At 36.6% G+C, this 17,561-nt stretch overlaps 1 long non-coding RNA gene across 1 annotated transcript; it reads right to left on the bottom strand.

Moving 5' to 3' along the window:
• Nucleotides 1-235: 235 nt before the first annotated feature.
• On the bottom strand, nucleotides 236-14,297 carry LOC115029855 (uncharacterized). Its single transcript, XR_003835411.1, has 3 exons — nucleotides 14,196-14,297; nucleotides 1,321-1,356; nucleotides 236-344 (listed from the first exon to the last, which is right to left on the bottom strand). It is a non-coding gene; the product is annotated as an uncharacterized LOC115029855 (long non-coding RNA).
• Between the last annotated feature and the right edge of the window lie 3,264 nt (nucleotides 14,298-17,561).

Here is a 17,561-nt window from a genome sequence, read left to right as displayed (position 1 = left end):
ACTTAATCCTTTTGTTATTAAAATTATTATGTTGATTATACATAGCCAAGGAAACTAACTCCTTGATTTAATAACTTGCTCACTGTGTGAAAATATGTTTAGGAATCTCAAAAGGCATGGCTCAAAACAACCTCACTTTATATCTCCAACTATGGCCACAAAGGAATCATTTTTATCAAATCTTGCAAAACACACAGATATGAGAAGTTCCAGCTTGGATAAAGTCATTTATTTCTCCTTCCCGTGATTGTGGAACTGTAGTACGTATCTTAGTAGCTTGCCTTGCTTGGAAACAGAGTTGAGGTACCAACAGGAAATATGGACAAGAGACTCCGTTGCAATCTCTATAGGAAGAAATAAGGGAAGAAATGATAGTTTAGAAGTAGATAATTTAAAAAAATGTGAGCTGACTGTGTGGCACAGTGATATACTGGTCTTGTCCTCAGCCCAGAAGTGGTGAACAGGAAAAACTATCAGTGCATAATAGCTGTAGAGAGGGAGAAGTCAACATGGATGCCCCATGGGATTGGTTGCTTTACATTTAAAAGCCATGCCACAAGCCATGTTCCTAGGAACTCTGAGCTAAGCCTAGGGGGAGTGAGAATGCCAGTGTCAGTTGGTGTATCTGATGTCAAATGCCGAAACACTGAAAATAAAAGAAATCCGAATACATTTTCCATCCCAAGTTCCACCCTGATGTCAGAACATCAAAACCAGCTGCTCTTGTCCCAATCTTATCCCTATTGGGATTTTCAATAGTCTTCTTCCTTTCAGTACAAAACTTTGGGAAGCTATTTAAGTTGAACGAACACTGATGTTACATTGCAAAACCATTAAGCACCAAGCACGCACATTTTGAATGCTGATAAACTTGTATAACTACTATTTTGCTTGTATATTAAAAAAGCAAAACAAAAAACAAAAATGGGAGGATCATAACAGAAAGGTACTCTTCAACTCACAGTGTCTAGTTTCATACTAAAAAATAGCAAATTTCTTTCATAGAGGCAGTTAAAACTTCAATCTACTCTCTTCCTAACAATTATAGTTACTCAAAATGTCACCCGTAAGCAATTCAATAAAATATTGAATAATCTAGGTTTTTCAAAGAATCCTCAAGTATGTTATTTAGTAATTTATTATAGAACACATGTAAGAGGAGAGTTATTTTTACCTACTTTTGAAAACTAAAAGGTGATTTAGCTTTCATTTTGCACCCTTTTCTGATTGTTTCTAGGTAAAATTAAAAGGCAGTACCAAAGGAACACACACACACACACACACATACAGATATTATCTAGACAGGTGATAAAGTCATACCTGAGGAGCCTGGTATACTGGCATATGGGTCAGGATCTGAGGAAAGAAAAGAAATATGTATAAAAATATAATGTCATCTATACACATGTTATATGTATATATACATATGTCATATGTATATATGACATAATACCTCTAACATATACATATAATATACATATGTATGTGTGTGTGTGTGTGTGTATGTGTGTGTGAGTGTGTGTCCAAATACTAATCTTTCTTATTCTCATCATTTTATCTAAGTGCACTGGCATTTCTATTATTACCTGAACTATAGTATAAAACACAGTAGGCCTTATTGGACAGAATAAAGTTCAAGTATCTTGAATTGTTAACCCCTTATTAGAGAGCTATAGAAAGTATTTAGTCATACTAGACTAGGTGCAACAGATGTCTCCTGTTATTTGTGTGGGTGTCCAATGGGAAGGATCTCTGGATTTATGTGGTGCTGGGGTGTAAAAACCACCTAGTAAGTGTAGTGAACATGTAGAGACTGTGGACTTTGTCTCAGTGTTTGTCAAAGTAACAGAAACATAATACATACATGGATCATTCCCTCTACTTCTCTATTCTATGAGTTAGAAGTAAATTTTAGATACATTCCTATTTTCTATGATATTTAACTTGTCTTCTACAAATGTCATGAAACTGTTAGAACTTTGTGTGTGATAGCAATAGGGTTGAACTTGATGTGTTAAATTATCTCTAGAAAGGTGGGAAAGTCATATCTGAGTGCTGTTTAAGAAACCTGAGATATAAGCCAGTGATCTGAGGAGAGAAATCCTCTGCCTTGTTAAAAGGCAGAATCTACTGAATGGTTACTGGATTGAACAGACATATCAAAATTAGAAAGGATGATTTTCGTTCTTGTTATTGGAAATGGGAAGGAACTACGGGTTCTCTAGCCTTGGAAACCCCTCTCATATGTAACAGTTTCTTAGTTGTCTGTCATGGAGAGTCACATTATTGGATTCCCTGGGTCCTGGATTAGGAACTTGGTCTAAAGCACACTATTGTTATCTTATATCCTCCAGATTACCAGGGGACTTCATGGCGTCTACTTATATGAATCAAACTCTGCTAAAACCAGATCTCATATAAAAACATCTATGTTTGTTTATATAGGTCCTTCTTAGTTCTGGCCATCTGGAAAAACTGACTAATACAATATTAAACATTGAATATTAATACTTCACATAGATTTTTGGTTGTCAAATTCATTTAACCAACTTAACATGGCTAGTAATGCTTTAAGAAGAAAAATTAGTGATTCAAATAGGCAGGGAAAGAAGGGCTTGTGCCTGACAGGCAAGGGAAGGGTGAGCAAGCTGGAATGTTGTAGTAAAGGGGAGGCAGGGATACTGTAGGATGAGTGAAGAATGTTATACTCTGTATTAGCGGGCTTTGGAATGGAAGAATGCCAAACCAGCCGGGCGTGGTGGCGCACGCCTTTAGTCCCAGCACTCGGGAGGCAGAGGCAGGTGGATTTCTGAGTTCGAGGCCAGCCTGGTCTACAAAGTGAGTGCCAGGACAGCCAGGGCTACACAGAGAAACCCGGTCTTGAAAAAACCAAAAAAAAAAAAAAAAAAAAAAAAAAAGAATGCCAAACCAATGAAGAACAGTGTTAAAATGCTACTTTTTCCACTGAACAATGGCAGAGTCTTGATATCAGCAATGAGGTCACTGAAATCACCTGAATGTGAGATGGCTTTATGGATGCATATGTTGGAAGAACAATTTTACCAAGGTGACAAGCAAAGGGTTTATAAGACAGTAATTCTGACCTACCATTGAAAAGTTAACTGGACCTCCAGGACAAGCTTTGTTGTAGAAACTAACAAGATAGAATTCTGCTTCATTCATACTTTGTACATGGAGGGAAATAAACCCATTTCAGAAAATTGTGTTCTGCCTGTCTCTATGCTTAGCATAAGACTACACTGTCCTTTATATTGCAGGTTTGAATGGTGCCTCCAAATACTCATGAGCCCTGTGCTTTTTGTGTGGGATACTTCCGGTCTTCTCCAGCACAATGATTATTGTATTCTTCTCTAGAGGAGAGCTTGCTTCCCAATAGCATTCCTTTTTCAGAAGTCTTTTAATATGTCGCACATACCATTTTGTGGTAAATTTACAATGATGTTTTTGGTGACCAGAGTTATCCCCTGAAGATATAACTAATGATATTGCTTCCTAATCCTCAAATTTCTGTGGATCCACATTATAAGGAAACATATAAAACCCATAAGGTTTGTAATAAAAGTATTCCTGGTTGTTTAGTGCAAAAAAAAAAAAAAATCAAATGTCAAGCATGCTAGTTGATCAGACATTATAGTGCAGCTGAACTAAACCTCCAGAGCTCTTGTCAGAAAGCGGTGAAGCAGAAGTCACAATGTCATGAGATTTTACTAGGTGAAGGTGGTAGATACAGTCTGAACAGTGCTTTGTAGGTGAGAAATGGGCCAAATATCTATTATTGTGTCTGCATGTGTAGGAGAAGGACTAAGAGACAGGATCTCCTGTGAGATAACATCCAGAGGTAACCAATTTTCTCAAGAAATATCAGGGGACCAATAGATTACAGAACAGTTACATAGCTGTGTGCTAAATTCCATGAAGGATGCTAAGGCAATAAAACCTCCATGGAATTACTTAACATTCCTTTAGGGGAAGCAGAAATCACAAGAAGAAGATATATCATGAAATATTAGATTGGAGATGACGGAAAGAAAGAAAAAAATGCATAGGGTGCCAAGCAAGAAATAAGAATTTTGGTTGTAAATGAACTACATTTTTTATTATCTTTATTATTTTTGATATATAACTTTATTTTAATTTTACCTATGAAAATGACAAAGTGGTGTTTACATGAAAAACTAAATTTAAAATGGTCCTTTAGAATCTATCTATCTATCTATCTATCTATCTATCTATCTATTAATTTCATTTAATTTTTTTACAGTCAATATTTTATCTCCCTCCTGGTCCATACCAGGAAGTTATGTTCTTCATCTCATACCTCCTACCCCACCCCCTGTCTCCACAGGGATGCTCCAACCCCACCCTCCACCCCATCAGACCTCCCCACTCCCTGGGTCCTCCAGTCCCTTGAGGGTTCAGTGCATCTTCTCTGACTGAGTTCAGACCTGGCAGTCCTCTTCTGTATATGTGTTGGGAGTCTCATGTCAGCTAGCGTATGCCTGGTTGGTGTCCCAGTATCTGAGAGATCTCGGGGATCCAGGTTAGTTGAGACTTCTGATCCTCCTATAAGGTCTCCCTCTTCCTCAGCTTTTTGCAGCTTTTCCCTAATTCAACCACAGAGTTAAGCAGCTTCTGTCCATTGGTTGGGTGTAAGTATCTTCATTGGACACTTTCAGCTGCTTGCTGGACCTTTCTGGAGGCAGTCATGGTAGGTCTCTGTTTGTATGAACACCATAGCCTCAGTAATAGTGTCAGGCTTTGGGGCCTCCCCTTGAGCTGTATCCCAATTAGGCTTATCAATGGACCTCCTTTTCTTCAGGTTATTCTCCATTGTTGTCCCTGTAGTTCTTTCAGAGAAGAGCAGGTATGAGTCAGAGTTTTTGAATGTGGGATGGCTACCCTATTCCTCACTTGATGCCCTGTCTTTATGCTGGAGGTGGGCTCTACAAGTTCATACCAGATAGTGTCCAACTCACTCTCTTTACTCTATTCAGTCCAGGAACTGGTCTCTAAGGAAAGGTGCCACCCAGAGTAGGTGGGTCTGTTCACCTTATTCAATTTACTCAGGATGATTCTCACCAACATGCCAGAAACCCATGTCTCAGGTGATTCTAAATTTTCACAAATCGACATCTAACACTATTACAATAAAGATCTTTATTTAAAGAATAATATTTTTGAATTGCAAATTTATACTAAAACTCCCAACTACATTCATGCTTCATGAACATATTTACCCGCAGTTCATAATCTCTGAAACTCATAGAAATGGTGGAGTGAATTATGATGTGCGTTCAACATATATGTTACTTTCTCAAAACAGCAAACTACTGAACAGAGTCCCTGGACAGAGTCATAGGTTCAGTCACCTCTGTGGCAGAGACTGTGGAGAAAGATGACAAGGGTGAGGCTGCAAGCAGTGTGCCTTGTGACGCCTCATTTGCCTAACTGACTTGACCTCCCAGGTGCTCTTGCATAATCTTACAATCCTTTCTAGGAAGAATTTGATTTTTGGCTAGCTTTAAGAAATAAGATCCTTTGTCAAGAGTGTGTGCATATATATGTTGTGCATATGTTGTCAGCCACAATGATCCTATACATATACTCAGGGTGATGCCATCTGCATTCGTGTCAATATCTTTACCTAATTGTGATTATGTACAAACATGAAGAGGAGGAGTTTCTATTTAAATAAAACAGTCAACCACCTAAATGATCAGCTTTCTTACGACAACAAATATGTTGCAAAATATAAATATATTTTAACAATCTGTGAACAATTCCAGAAAATATTCATCTGTGCTGTATTGTAGCATATTTACTCTTATAGTACTGTAGTCGGTGTGAAAATGGAAAGCACTGAAAAATTCTGTTTAAGTACAGAGATGTTTTTATGGCTTTCTGTACTTTGCTTTCCTGTTATCTCTTCTGACAAGTTGCTTACATGAAAGAAGATGGCGGCATACGAACGTTGAAGGTATGAAGCAGCTTCATGTTCCATTTGGAACACGGCTCACTGTCCCATCATATGCTTTGCAAATCAGTAGTTATTTTGCTGTGGCATATAAGACACAATCTCATTATGAAAGGTACAGGAATTTTAATCTTATATTACAAAATTTTAATATGAAGGTATTTATATTTTACTATTTTGATATGGTCATACAATAATATACACAATATATATTCTATGTATATAATACATGTATATATACATGTATTATATATGTATATTATATGTATATATGTATGTATATATATGTGTATATATATATATATATATGGCTTGTTTAGAAACACTTCACAAACATCTCAAATAGGAAATAGTCTTGTTAATGACCTCCATTGGATGAATGAAAGAACAAACTGACAGTGATTTGCCCCTCATTGGCAGACATGGTCATACAATCAATCTAAAAACAGCATGTGGATTGAAAGAACTTGGGGAAAACGGACTAGCTTTGTTTCATCCCATCAGTGTGAAACACAGAAAAGACAGATTCAATCTGCAGTGATAGAGGACAGAGAGAAGTTGCCTGGGGTAAGAGGTGAGTGATGATTGACTGAGATGTGTATTGAAGATTTTTTTTTGGGTGCAGCAAACATTTTCTATCTTCAGGGTGCTTGCAGCTACCAGAGGGAACACTCACTGAAATATAAAAATTAATTATAAAGATAAGCATAATATACTTAAGTATTAAACATAGGTATTTTAAAACTGACTAGAATACACAGTGCCAAACAAAGTTGTAGAGAAAGCAGCTCATATACGATGAAAGACTGCACATTCCCAGTAACTCTTAATGTTTGAATACAATATGAATGATGTAAAAGAAGAATTTTCATAAATAATTGAATGAACATGAGCATCTTGCAAATAACAGTGTCCAGATACAATCTCAGAATTAGTTTTGGAGATTCTATAGTTTGTTCAGCATAAAGCAAATTAAAAGCCTCTCTTCTATTGCAAAAGGGCTCTTTCATCAAGAAACATATTCATAATATATATTTGCTTGCTGAGAGACAAGTTCACAATAATTAGAGATTATTTGTAGAAATAATTTGCATAGCAGACAAGAAGTATATATTTTCAAAGATTTAGGTGATGTGTTAAAAGTTAATTTTGTGCCCTGTTTTTTTTTTTTTTTTTTTTTTTTCCTTAGTGAGAGACTATACCTTTAATCCCATCATTTGGGAGTCAGAAGCAAGTAAAACTTGAGCTTAGCCTGCTCTACTTAGTGTGTTCCAGCCTATCCAGAGGTACCTGGTGAGACTCTGAATGAGACAGGAAGAAAGAGAGGGTCTGGGAGAGAGTTTTGATATATCAGTCAATGGCTACTAGTGGAAAAAGATCAAGTTTCCCTTAAGAATAAACTTCCAATCCGAAGTTGTCAGCCCTCAATACATGCACACATGAAGAACACATTGAACTCAGTAGGATATAAACATACATATAAAAACAACAATAATTATATGATAGGTTATGAATTTGGGAAACAGGATATGGTATGAGTACAAGACAGAGAAGATGAGTTCTAAATGAGGCAATTATAATGATATATTCATGTATGAAAATCTCAAATGTTAGGAAAACAATGCTCAATATCACACAGTCATAAAGGATAATTATAAAATTATATTCAAGTAATAGAATCACCTATGTTATATGCAAAGAAATGAAAAGAAAAAAAAAACTCTCAGTGAAGATAACGTATTTGTTTGTTAGTACAGAAGCCTTGAACACTTCTGATGATGATGTGATTTGTTTAAATCATATTGGAAATCAATATGAGGGACCCTCAAAAAATTAAAAACATGCCTCAGGCATCTTTCTTCTAAGTATACATCTGAACAAATTTAATCTTGTAATCTTTATTTTAGGTATATATACATAGGAAATTAATCCACTAATCTTACTTCTTGATGTATATCCAAAAAGAATAAACTGACCTACTTGTACATTATTCAAAGTAGTCTAGGCATATTAACACTCACTGAAAATCAACATGTAAAGTATAAGTTATATCACACACACAGACACATACATACATATACATACACATACACATATACATCATCATATACATCATCATATACATATACACACATATTATGAATATATACATATGCTAGACACAGAGGCTGTTATTCATCAATATTTATTTATTCATTTGCTCATAATTTTGCCTACATTCTGATTGGTAAAAGTCTAACTTAGGTATTTTCCTCCATTAATATTCACATTATTTCCTGACATAGGGTCTCCTACTGAACCTAAGACCACCAGTTGCTAGTCATAATCTCTGTCTGGGCTTCCATCTGTCTTTGTTGCTCTAGCTATAGAGCTACAGATGCACATCACTAAGACTGATCCATCTCCCTAGCGTGTAAATACTTGTCCTTTTTATTTGACAGTTACACCACTAAAAAGCATTGAACACCATCAAATAAAAGAAATCTCTATGGAGACATGAGCTTCTACCTCTTATATAGCATAGCTTTATGTACTACACTGATGGTAATTTTTGTGTACATATTTCTGGACTTAGAAAAGGAGGAAGGAAATAAACATAAATAAAAGTAGGTTATATTCTTCCAATATGGTGCATGGTGTTTTCACTACATAAATCTAGTCTATGAAATAATTTTGACATTTTATAACTAGTGAGACTTCATGAACCATCTCTTCAGTGTGAGTATATGCTACCTGGTATAGGGCACTCTTTCCATCTGTCTTTATTTTCACACATTATCTGCTCCCACACTCAAGATATTTAAGTATCTCCCACAAGGAATAAACACACTATATTTATTTTAGAAAATAAAAGGAAAATTGTAAATTACACATTCTTTATTTAGTAAAATACAGCAGTTTTTCCATATAACAGAAGAGGTATTCAAGTTATCCAAATCATGATTTGTTATACTCTTTCCACTAATGACTTCTTTTTGTTCAAGAACTTTTTTTTACTATCTTTAATATGTAAAATGTATCATACAAATCAACCACTGAGAACAAATCATAAGGATATACATTCTATATATAATACATATATAATATATAAATATATACATTACAATTAATTGAACATAAAAGCTAATGTGACTATCAAATGATTTATCTGCTTATATTTATAACAAATTAAGTCTTTGTTCTGTGTTTGGTTTGGAGCATCTTCTGTGCTCATCAACGTTGATCTCTGTCTTTTTTTTAATACTTGCCAATACTGAGAGTATCACTTCATGAAAATATATTGCAAAATGATAGAAATATATTTAGGGCCATTTCAGAAATGACCAATGATTTTGTATAAATCCCAAGCAAAAATTTATCAGTTACTTTTAATGGAAATGAGGTCAGAAATCCCAACAGGATCTCTACAATAACATGTTCTGCTGCAGAAAGATCCCAATTACACTAATTAGATGCATATGTGCTATACAATTGTACTAAGAAGATTCATTGAGTCATTGCTTTCTATGATAAAGCCATTATGATTTTATAAGAAACAAAGTTATATGTTTCATAAAAACATCAATATTTATAGCAGGATAATCTTGAATCTCAACAGAGATATTATGGAGTATACATTGGTATTGTGTGCTACAACAGAGAAGTGTATATATCTTGTACTCAGACCCAAGGCTATAGGGAAGTTGACTGATTCACACAGGTGAGCACTACCAGAACACCTCTGATTTATTATGCAAAAGAATTGTAATTATATTTTGGACATTGAGCAATGAAAAACCCTTTATTTTAATAAATTTGTTGTTGAGGTTGCATTTCAATTGTGAGATAAATGCACAAGAAAACTTTTGCTCTATGATTAATTAATTAATCTGATGTCCTAGGAAAGATGGCAACTTTCATTTGCCATAAATATAAATGTAAACAAATTTTAAATATATTTTAAAAAATAATATAAAAATTAATTACATGAAGAGCTAAAAATATAAACATTTTAACATCTCTACTTTGAACATTTTGTTAAGTAAATAAATACCACTACCCTTTAAAGGGCAGAAGATTATCAACACTTTGTGTGAACCATTATCTGTCCACTAGTTATGAATGGATTTTCAATAAGGCATGGACTTCACATGGTTTAAAAAGTCTACAACAGTAATCAGAATTTTCAACTTTCTCTGAATAGTATATTGCCTGAAATTAATCGATTCTGACATACATTATGTCAATGCATTTTCTGAGTACTGTTGTCTTTGTAATGATATGTTATTTTTTCCTATTGTATATAGATGCTTGATGGGTTCAATTCTTGCTAATGCAATAATCAAACATCTTCTTGCTCAGGCCTGAACTCTGTTTTTTTTTTCCTAGTGTTTTTGTTAGTGACTAGAATCTCAGGCTACTAGACAATGATGGCTTTAAGTCATTAGTTAGCACACTGTCCTCCCAGAGCCAGTGACTTATGTCTCACAGAGTCAATGTCCTGATATTGCTCTGCACAAGTCAATGCTGTGCACAGGACAGAATCTCATCCAGCAGTAACTGGCTGGACCTTTATGATTTTGTTGTGATTTGTTATGATCATTTCAAATTATAATTTATACCAAAAGATTGGTAAGATCAGAAATCTATGACAAACTGTACTCAAGGAAGAAATCCTTTGTACACCAGCAAATTAAATGTAAAGGAGAATGCCCATGACTGTTAAAAACAAAGCTTGTGTGAAAGTGAGCAGTCCACAGTCAGCTATTGAATGGATGACAGGGCCCCCAATGGAGGAGCTAGAGAAAGCACCCAAGGAACTAAAAGGAACTGCAACCCTATAGGTGGAACAACAATATGAACTAACCAGTACCCCGGAGCTCTTGTCTCTAGCTGCATATGTATCAAAAGATGGCCTAATAGGCCATCACTTGAAAGAGAGGCCCATTGGACTTGCAAACTTTATATGCCCCAGTACAGGGGAACGCCAGGGCCAAAAAGGGGGAGTGGGTGGGTAGGGGAGTGGGGGAGGGGGGTGCGTATGGGGGACTTTTGGTATAGCATTGGAAATGTAAATGAGCTAAATACCTAATAAAAAAATGAAAAAAAAAAAAAGAAAGTGAGCAGTCATAAAAACTCACGTTCAACCTGAGCCAAATCTTCAGTGGTTGAGACCATCACAAAATGTGTAGGAAGATATATGCAGGCATTGTTGTTATTTTTACAGAAGTATATAAATATATATATACGAGATGTTGCTGAAAGGATCCTGATATAGCTGTCTCTTGCGAGGCTATGCTGGGGCATAGCAAACACATAAGTGGAGGCTCACAGTCAGCTATTGGATGGATCACAGGGTCCCCAATGGAGGAGCTAGAGAAAATACCCAGGGAGTTAAAGGGGTCTGCAACCCTATAGGTGGAACAACAATATTAACTAACCACTACCCCCACCCCCCCAGAGCTTGTGTCTCTAGCTGCATATGTATCAGAAGATGACCTAGTCGGCCATCAGTGGAAAGAGAGGCCCATTGGTCTTGCAAACTTTATATGCCTCAGTACAGGGGAACGTCAGGGCCAAGAAGTGGAAGTGGGGGGAAGGGTTTGGGGGACTTATGGGGTAGCATTGGAAATGTAAATGAAGAAAATACCTAATTAATAAAAAATAAAAATAATTAAAAAATAAATAGTGTTTTATATAAATATAACATACATATTATATATTGCTATATTTTTACATTATATATCAGTCATTACTATAAATAATCACATCATTCATATCATTAATAGTTACTTCCTTAATTCCCTCTCAGCTATAAAGGTTACTTGTGGTTTGCATCCTAGCTGTTTTTCCTTAGTGACAGACATACAAAACCCTGACATTAGCCATTAGGTATAAGTATTAATGCATTAAAGTATACTAATATTTCTTCATCCTTTCCTATTTTAATTGATAATACAAATTACAACAGTATTATATTATACTGTTGGATTTTTAACTTATATGTTTAAAAACTACTACTGTCCTTAATTTTTATTAATATAATAAATTGAATCATTTGCCCAGTGTCAATATGTCAATATGTCAGCTGCAGGAGAAATATCTGAATTTCTAATGTCTGATAATTTTTATTAAATGTCTCTTCATATCATTAATGAATGTTTGGCCTTTTATGTCTTTGGTCCATAAATTTTTGAGTAGTCCTCTTTCCACTAATTTGTTAAGTTCTTCATGTGTTCCAGAGTATAGTCTTGTCATTTAGGATAATTTAAGTATGTTTTTGCTATTTGTTATTCATTAACTTTGTTTATTGTGCCTTTCTCAAGGGAAGGTTAGATTTCATTTTATTCTAATTCAATATATTTAAAACTATTCTAAGATATTAACATAAAATTAATTTTGTCTGTGGTAGGTCAATTTATATTAAAAAATGTATCACAAAATTTGTGCATAATGTATAATATGTATTTTTTCTGAGTGTCATCATCTGTTTTGTAATTTTTTTTTTCACATGTTAGTCTGCATGAACAGTTGCATGTCTCTATACAGTTTCCTGCTGTCCGGTTCCTTCAGCTCCTTCTCACTTCTGATTTCTGTGTGTTCCCTCATCTGCCACCCTGAGCGTCCTTCCATCTTTTCAAGGACTCCAGGACTAACCTTATGTAGCCATGTGACTTCCGTGAGTCTTCTGTTCACATCACCTTGTCCTCATGTATAGATTCCTTACGTTAAATCTCTCTGGAAATCAGTCTGGCGGTTCCTCAGAAAATTGGACATAGTACTACCAGAGGATCCAGCAATACCTCTCCTGGGCATATATCCAGAAGATGTTCCAACCGGTAAGAAGGACACATGCTCCACTATGGTCATAGCAGCCTTATTTATAATAGCCAGTAGCTGGAAAGAACCCAGATGCCTCTCAACAGAGGAATGGATACAGAAAATGTGGTACATTTACACAATGGAGTACTACTCAGCTATTAAAAAGAATGAATTTATGAAATTCCTAGGCAAATGGTTGGACCTGGAGGGCATCATCCTGAGTGAGGTAACACAATCACAAAAGAACTCAAATGATATGTACTCACTGATAAGTGGATATTAGCCCAGAAACTTAGTATACCTAAGATATAAGATACAATTTGCAAAACACATGAAACTGAAGAAGAACAAAGACCAAAGTGTGGATACTTTGCCCCTTCTTAGAATTGGAAACAATCACCCATGGAAGGAGTTACAGAGACAAAGTTTGGAGCTGTGACAAAAGGATGGACCATCTAGAGACTGCCATATCCAGGGATCCATCCCATAATTAGCCTCCAAACGATGACACCATTGCATACACTAGCAAGAGTTTGCTGAAAGGACCCTGATATAGCTGTCTCTTGTGAGACTAGGCCGGGGCCTAGCAAACACATAAGTGGATGCTCACAGTCAGCTATTGGATGGATCACAGGGCCCCCAATGGAGGAGCTAGAGAAAATATCCAAGGAGCTAGGGAGATCTGCAACCCTGTAGGTAGAACAACATTATGAACTAACCAGTACCCCGGAGCCCTTGACTCTAGCTGCATATGTATCAAAAGATGGCCTAGTCGGCCATCACTGGAAAGAGAGGCCCATTGGACATGCAAACTTTATATGCCCCAGTACAGGGGAATGCCAGGGGCAAAAAATGGGAATGGGTGGGTAGGGAATTGGGGGTGTGTGTTATGGGGTTCTTTTGGGACAGCATTGGAAATGTAATTGAGGAAAATATGTAATAAAAAAATATTAAAAAAAATAAATCTCTCAATTTAAAGCCAGTTTCAAAGAAGAATGCTTCCATCAACTCAGCTGAGCTCACCAAACTGCATGCAACCTTATGGACTCAGGAGAGTGGCCAAGCAAACACCAGGACTGGCCTCACCCTTCCCTGTAGCTCTATTCTCTATTCTATTTCTTGGTCTATGAAAATACATGTGCTTTTTTTCCTGTTGTTGTTTCTTTTGGTTTGCTTGTTTGTTTTAAACAAGGTGACAGAAACCCTTAAATACTGCTTCATGTTCTCAGGCTTTTCTGTCATCATCATGTATAGGTTCGTGTGTGTGTGTGTGTGTGTGTGTGTTGCCTCATGTTAAGAACTTACAAGATGCTGACTGACATGAAAGACTTATTTTGAGAGAGAGGATACACAGATGCTGTTGAATCGGGTGCTGTTTATTAAAAAACACATACCCTACCTGTTAACAAGAAACATCTCCTTCAAGATGGGAAATGCACATTCCAGCCGAACTCTACTCCCTTCTTGGAGAGCTATGGCAAATTCTTCCCAGCAACCTAAGGTTACATGTCACTGGAGCTGCTGCAGAAACAAGAACACAGAACCCAGTATATGTGTGCTCTTGTCTTACCTGTTTATTTTCTATCATGAGTAGAGGTGAAAAACGATGCCTTTAACTGTTCATATTGGCTTTTAAATTTTTTTATAATGTTGTCAATCTAAAAAGACAGTGGCAACCAAGATTATAGAATGGAAAAATAAATAAATGTCCTGCAAGTAATGATTCCTCTTATCTACCAACAAGCCTTTTCTGGTGAACGTAAACTTAATTGCAATGCATTTCCTTAATGGTTCTGTTAATTGGTTAGTCTGATATGATATCTTTGAAGGGCTGAAATAAGGCATTAGTGCTTGCTTTTCTCTAAAAGCTTGTAATGGTACAAACATGTGGAAATAATGTTTTTTCAATATTAGGCGATTTAATGAAAACAGTTATAGTTCAATTTCCTTTGAGTTGAGCTCATTTATTCAACCATATGAAGGTTTAACACAGAGAATATTACTGACAAGCAAGATCAATTTACATAAAACTTCACAACAAACAGGAACTGTTTCTTAAAATTTCAACTTCCTTTCATTTGCTCTCATTGGCAGAGGGGCTTTAAAATCACAAAATCCTGGTGTTCTGGCTTATACCTGTTGTGCCAGTGCTTGGGGGTGTGAAACAGGAGAAATGCAGTAAATTGTGGCGTCCTTGGCTGAATGGTGAGCTCCCAGCCTGTGCTACATAGAACAAAAACTGTCCACAACAAACTTACAGAGAGAAAAAGGATGGAAGAAAGGAAGGAAGGGATGAAGAAAGGGAGGAAGGAAGGAAGGAAGGAAGGAAGGAAGGAAGGAAGGAAGGAAGGAAGGAAGGAAGGAAGGAAGAAAGAAAGGAAGGAAGGGAGGGAGGGAGGAAAGGAGGGAGGGAGGGAGGAAAGGAGGGAGGGAGGGAGGGAGGGAGAGCCTGAAAGAGGAAACAGAGAGAAAATGGAGAAATATGGAGAAGGAGAGGGGGAGAGGCAAGAGGGGAAGTGACAGGATTAAGAAAAAAGAAAGAAGGAGATAGAAAAGGAGGGAAGGGAAAGCAGATCTTTCAAACACCTTCTATGTTCACACATAGGGACACATCTTTTTAATTACAATGTCTATTCAGTCCTGAACTGTTAACCTAGGGAAATAAGCAACACAGGCTCCCACTAGCACTCTCCTCCTCCTCTCCCTTTCCTCATCACACTTCACTCAGCCCTTCCCTCTCATTCCTTCTTTTCTCCCTTGCCTTCCTCCTTCCTTCCCTTCCTCAGTGCTAATGACTGAGCCCAGGGCCTGGCATATGCTGGGCAAACCTTTGCCTCTGAGCTACTTCTCAGCCCTACTACTTGTTTTGCTTCTCACAGTGGCTGAATTACATGGTATCCTTTATGTGTATTTTTTGCACTTCCTAAAAGAAAAAGAAAGAGATCTGAAAAACACATTCAATTCTCTGTATTTTCTTGTCTAATCACACTGCAGGTGTTGATCGAATATTCTCCTGCCTAGGCAATCTTTGCCCTGTCTTGGGGAAACCATTCTCAGAGACTGTGCATAATCTTGCACAGCTTTGTGTCTTGTCCTGTAGCTTGATTCTCATTGCATTTCAAATTTCTTTTTCACTCAACAGTAAACTTTTAACTATATGTCACATTTATATAGATTATTCCATTTATTCCTTAATTGAATTAACTTTATTATTCAAACATAATATTGTTATAATGATATACAAATGATGAGTTCTAATTTTACTGGATATTCGCAAACTTGAGACATTAAAAGGGATTTAATCTTCAAAAAGAGGAAATTCAACACCAAGAGTGTGTGACAGCTGCTGATTTTTGTAGGTAGCCTTATTCTTTTGAGTGTCAAGGGATAGATTTAGCCTTGGACTCAGGTTGATCACAATTTGTGACTCTTATAGCTTGTTTTCAAGTTCTGTTTAAATTGTGAATTATGTTCCTGTCTTCATGTTGTACTAGATGCCATCATATATTCCATATTGATTCACTTTTTTCTATCTAGACAAGTCTTTTGAATTTTTAGCTAGATGTGATGGTAGACTGTCTTTAACCCCAGCACAATCCACCTGGAAAGTGAGGCCAGAAAGTCATGTATTTGGGAAGTACGTAAGAAAATTCTCTTAAACAAATAAAACTTGCAATCTATTTTATTGTATTTATCGTAAGACTATTGGCATATGTTACCATGCATTTAGGTTACATAGAAGTGCTTCTGTTTCACTATTCCTCTAACAAAGTATAATTTCTTGGGTCACTGAGTTATGATTTTCTTTTCTCTTTCTCCTGCACATGCGAATCCCCCCTCTTTATGATGACCAACTCCACATTCCAAGTCACCAAGCATCTCAGCATGCTTTACTATAGCAATGAATAGCAAAGCTGCTTGAGCTGTTGGCATCTTTGCAGACTCTGTGATTTATTTTGTTTTTTAGGGGGTGAATGGCCAACTGAGAAGTGTGGTTCAAGTCACATACCCTTACTTAAATGAATCAACCAAGTTATAAATGCCTTCTTTGAATTTTTCATCAAATATGCTTAATTAAATTGCAGTATAATTTGTGATACAGATAAATATGTTAAATATAATGTTTTGACGCACACGTAATAGAAAATCTGCTCCCAAGCTTCAACTCGCTGTCTGACATAGAAGTGTTAAGGCTTGCACCCAAATTTCAGTTAAAACAAGATAAAAGTGTCAAAATTCTGTTCATCATAAAAAAATGTACGACTCTCTGTTGTGTTTTATAAAAAGAAAAGAAGGCCAGGGATATGTTTGGTAGAGGCTTGCTTTGTTGTGGGGGGGAAGGGTTGCTTCCGCAGGCCCATGCTGAGGCATTTCTCCCCCCTGATTTACCAGCAGAAAAAGGCTGGGGGGGGGAAGGGGAGCAGGAGGGGGAGGGGGAGGAGGAGGAGAGTCTAGCCATGATACTTGGAGAGAGAAGTGGGAGGGGAATGGGGAAAGAGGAGGAAGATGGTAAGGAAGCAAGGTAAGAAATCAAGAAAGTGAAGAGGGGGCAAGCAAACCCATTTTATATCTAGTCAGGCACATCTGGCTATTGCCAGGTAACTGTGGAGCAGAGCCTAGCTGAAATCCCAACACTATCCATGTCACTTCTTCCTATGCCTGACTTTCTTTTTGTCCTATAAGGTTAACTGATCAAATCACCTCTTTCTTTTCTCCTACTAAAGGGGTAGAAAAGTCATTGCCCTTCTAAAAGCCATGTGCCCCC

The sequence above is a fragment of the Mus caroli genome, unplaced genomic scaffold (assembly GCF_978045245.1).
Source record: "Mus caroli unplaced genomic scaffold, Mus_caroli_1 scaffold_19, whole genome shotgun sequence".
NCBI lineage: Eukaryota > Metazoa > Chordata > Mammalia > Rodentia > Muridae > Mus > Mus caroli.
The sequence above is the reverse complement of the archived record's forward strand: the minus strand, read 5'-3'. Positions and strand labels throughout refer to the sequence as shown.